General features: G+C 40.3%; 1 protein-coding gene across 8 annotated transcripts in view; it reads left to right on the top strand.

The window, feature by feature from the left end:
- The window catches only part of DCUN1D3 (defective in cullin neddylation 1 domain containing 3), a 53,444-nt gene that overhangs the window by 23,604 nt on the left and 25,041 nt on the right, over positions 1 to 4,799 (top strand). The gene's annotated exons all lie outside the window — the stretch shown is intronic.

The following is a 4,799-nucleotide window of genomic DNA, read 5'->3' as shown; positions in this document are numbered from 1 at the left end:
GTCCTGTGGCCACTGCTGAGCTTTCCAAATTTGCTGGCATATTGAGTGTAGCACTTTAATAGCATCATCTTTTATGATTTTACATAGCTCAGCTGTAATTCCATCACCTCCACTCGCTTTGTTTGTAGTGATGCTTCCTAAGGCCCCCTTGACTTCACATTCCAGGATGTCTGGCTCTGGGTTAGTGATCACATTAGCATGGTTGTCTGGGTTATGAAGATCTTTTTCGTACAGTTCTGTGTATTCTTGCCGCTGCTTCTTAATATCTTCTGCTTCTGTTAGGGCCATACCATTTCTGTCCTTTATTGTGCCCGTTTTTGTATGAAATGTTCCCTTGGTATCTCTAATTTTCTTGAACAAGAGATCTCTAGTCTTTCCCATCCTATTGTCCTCTATTTCTTTGCATTGTTCACTTAGGAAGCCTTATCTTATCTCCTTGCTTTTCTTAGAAACTCTGCATTCAAATGGATATATCTTTCCTTTTCTCCTTTGCCTTTCACTTCCCTTCTTTTCTCAGCTATTTGTAAGGCCTCCTCAGACAACCATTTTGCCTTTTGCATTTCTTCTTCTAGGGGATGGTGTTGATCACCGCCTCCTGTGCAATGTTAGGAACCTCTGTCCATAGTTCTATAGGCAGTGTGTCTATCAGATCTAAACCCTTGAATCTATTTGTCACTTCCACTGTATAATCATAATGGATTTGATTTAGGTCATACCTGAATGGTCTAGTGGTTTTCCCTACTTTCTTCAAGTCTGAATTTGGCAATAAGGAGTTCTTTTTTTTTTTTTTCATTTATTTTTGTTAGTTGGAGGCTAATTACTTTACAATATTGTAGTGGTTTTTGCCATACATTGACATGAATCAGCCATGGATTTACATGTGTTCCCCATCCCGATCCCCCCTCCCGCCTCCCTCCCCATCCCATCCCTCTGGGTCTTCCCAGTGCACCAGCCCTGAGCACTTGTCTCATGCATCCAGCCTGGGCTGGTGATCTGTTTCACCCTTGATAGTATACTTGTTTCAATGCTATTCTCTCAGAACATCCCACCCTCGCCTTCTCCCACAGAGTCCCAAAGTCTGTTCTGTACATCTGTGTCTTTTTCTGTTTTGCTATATGCGTTATCATACCATCTTTTTAAACTCCATATATATGCGTTAGTATACTGTATTGGTCTTTATCTTTCTGGCTTACTTCACTCTGTATAATGGGCTCCACTTTCATCCATCTCGTTAGAACTGATTCAAATGAATTCTTTTTAATGGCTGAGTGACATTCCATTGTGTATATGTACCATAGCTTCCTTATCCGTTCGTGGACTGATGGGCATCTAGGTTGCTTCCATGTCCTGGCAATTATAAACAGTGCTGTGATGAACATTGGGGTGCATGTGTCTCTTTCAGATCTAGTTTCCTCGGTGTGTATGGCCAGGAGTGGGATTGCTGGGTCATATGGCAGTTCTATTTCCAGTTTTTTAAGGAATCTCCACACTGTTCTCCATAGTGGCTGTACTAGTTTGCATTCCCACCAACAGTGTAAGAGGGTTCCCTTTTCTCCACACCCTCTCCAGCATTTATTGCTTGTAGACTTTTGGATAGCAGCCATCCTGACTGGCGTGTAATGGTACCTCATTGTGGGTTTGATTTGCATTTCTCTGATAATGAGTGATGTTGAGCATCTTTTCATGTGTTTATTAACCATCTGTATGTCGTCTTTGGAGAAATGTCTGTTTAGTTCTTTGGCCCATTTTTTGATTGGGTCATTGATTTTTCTGGAATTGGGCTGCTGGAGTTGCTTGTATATTTTTGAGATTAATCCTTTGTCTGTTGCTTCATTTGCTATTATTTTCTCCCAATCTGACGGCTGTCTTTTCACCTTGCTCTTAGTTTCCTTAGTTGTGCAAAAGCTTTTAAGTTTCATTAGGTCCCATTTGTTTATTTTTGCTTTTATTTCCAATATTCTGGGAGGTGGGTCATAGAGGATCCTGCTGTGATTTATGTCAGAGAGTGTTTTGCCTATGCTCTCCTCTAGGAGTTTTATAGTTTCTGGTCTTACATTTAGATCTTTAATCCATTTTGAGTTTATTTTTGTGTGTGGTGTTAGAAAGTGTCCTAGTTTCATTCTTTTACAAGTGGTTGACCAGTTTTCCCAGCACCACTTGTTAAAGAGGTTGTCTTTTTTCCATTGTATATCCTTGCCTCCTTTGTCGAAGATAAGGTGCCCGTAGGTTCGTGGATTTATCTCTGGGCTTTCTATTCTGTTCCATTGATCTATATTTCTGTCTTTGTGCCAGTACCATACTGTCTTGATGACTGTGGCTTTGTAGTAGAGCCTGAAGGAGTTCTTGATCTGAGCCACAGTCGGCTCCCGGTCTTGTTTTTGCTGAGTGTATAGAGCTTCTCCATCTTCGGCTGCAAAGAATGTAATCAGTCTGATTTCGATATTGATCATCTGGTGATGTCCATATGTAGAATCGTCTCTTGTGTTGTTGGAAGAGGGTGTTTGCCATGACCAGTGCCTTCTCTAGCAAAACTCTGTTAGCCTTTGCCCTGCTTCATTTTGTACTCCAAGAACAAACTTTCCTATTACTCCAGGGATCTCTTGACTTCCTACTTTCACATTCCAGTCCCCTATATTTTAAAATTTAATTATCTGCTTATCTTTACCCTCATTAATGTACCCTTTGGTCTCATGCTATATGAGTGCACATTTGTGAAATAAGTAACTTGACCGAAAAAAAAAAAGGTCCAAACATTGGGGCCTCAGGTTTCAACCTACAGGGAATATATTTCCAATAAAGACACACTGACGTGAGCATTTCCTATCACTGTCTTCAAAACCTAAATGCTTTCTAAATAGACTTTTTAGTACTTGACACCGAAGAGAAATTATTTCCATAATAGTAATTGAAACCAAGAGAGTAGCAAAGTTCTGGTCAGGTCTGGTCTTTAGTTTCATAGGATGTGGTTTAGATCCAGTAGCCTGTGTTAGTCAGAAGATTGATCGTGTTATTGCATAGGGAAAGACTTGCAGGAGTTTTTACTTTGCAGTCATTCACGTGTTGTCTGAGTGCTGGGAGGAGGTTCTTCCTTGGAAACGTGAAGCTGACAGAAGTATACACAGTAGGATAAAGCAGCTGAAAGTGCTCTGTGGTACTTTTGCTTGAAGGAGGCTTAAGATGGTAAGAATTGCAAGAAAGATTCTTTTTCTCTTAGTCATATCATCTTTCAAATAGCATCCTCATGGTCCACCCAGTTGTTGTGAGATTTTAGATTTTCTCAAGTTTGGGATCATTGGTCCTAGTGTTCAGCTAAGAAGTCTCCTGATATATTTGGTTGAAATTGTGGCCTGCTAAGTTGGCCTCTGACCATGGTATCAGATCTTCTGTTTCTTTGCTCTGTAAGTAGATCTGAATGACACAGTCATGTCTTGGTCGGGACTGTCTCTGTTGTGACAGGAAAACTGGCATCTGGCTTATGCCAATGGAGAATTAATTGGCTCATACAACTGTGAGGTTCAGGCCTTGATCTGACTTTAGGTGTAGTTGGATTCTGGGTTCAAATAATGCCTTTAAAACTGATTTTGTCTCTTGGCACTGATTTTATTCTTGTGTCTTACACGCATTTAAATTGAAATCCATCTGATAAGAAGAGATAGTTTAACCTTCACAGTGACCCTTGGATAGGCATTATTATTTTCTTTGGTGTTCTTTCTGATAAGAAGACCAAAGCAGCTCCAACCTCCCTTGCTTTTAGTGCTGATTCACTTTGTCTCACTTAGGTCTCCTGCATATTCCTGACCTAGTTGTTGAAAGCCAAGGGCATAGGGAGACTTTGGTGGACTTGACTCACATAGTTCATTATCAGCCCTACCCAACATACATGACTAAGAGTGAGGAAGTTGGATCTCCTAGTGAAGAAAAATTGAGTGGTCACCTGATGGAGAACCTGGATGCTGGGGGAGCAGATGAGTCTCTGTTGCAAGCCTTTGGTCCAGTCTGAAGCTAAAAGGCCATATATTAAGTCTGTGGTCTGAATCCAGACTATTAACCATTTCAAGTGCACCATAGTTCCATTTTGAATGAAATTCTTGCTCCCTGGGCATGTGATTCACTCAGGTTCAAGTCCATGGGTCAGACCCTTCTACCCCCAATGCTAAACTTATGATAAGGGGACTATTATTTATTAGATCTATTATTATCATTAGACTGTTAGTCATTAGATGAGCTTTATCTTTTGTGTGTGTGTATGGGACATGGGGAAAGGTTCATTTTCTTTTGAAAGAATAAATCAGGGGAATTTAGATATTATTGGAACATGATTAATCTTTTTCTGTTCCCTGCTCTGCACCCCACCCCCATCATTTAACAGTACTGTCTTGAAATCCTTGGAGCCAAAATTGTTGGATTTGTCAATCTTTTGATGCAGTTTATAATGAAACAAATGGTCTCATGTTTTCCATCCTCCTTTGGCAGTTTGATATTTTTCCTAAAATATAATGTCTAAAAGTACTTTTGGTAAGGTGTTGGGTTTTTTTTTTTTTTTTTTTTAAGAAATTGAATTAGTTGACAGATATTACCAGGTGGTGTTGGGAGAAATACACACTTCCAGTACACTCCCATTATGTAAGTTGACCCTACTTTTTTTGAATTCAGATTGATTTTATGTGGTGACTGAGCTGATAAACAACCTTTCTGCAGTTCCAGAGAACCGGGTTCAATCCCTGAGTCAGGAAGATCCCCTGGAGAAGGGCATGGCAACCCACTCCAGTATTCTTGCCTGGAGAGCTCCGTGGACAGAG

This window comes from Cervus elaphus, chromosome 10 (assembly GCF_910594005.1).
Source record: "Cervus elaphus chromosome 10, mCerEla1.1, whole genome shotgun sequence".
NCBI lineage: Eukaryota > Metazoa > Chordata > Mammalia > Artiodactyla > Cervidae > Cervus > Cervus elaphus.
Note: the sequence above shows the minus strand (reverse complement) of the source record. Positions and strands in the feature narration are given on the sequence as shown.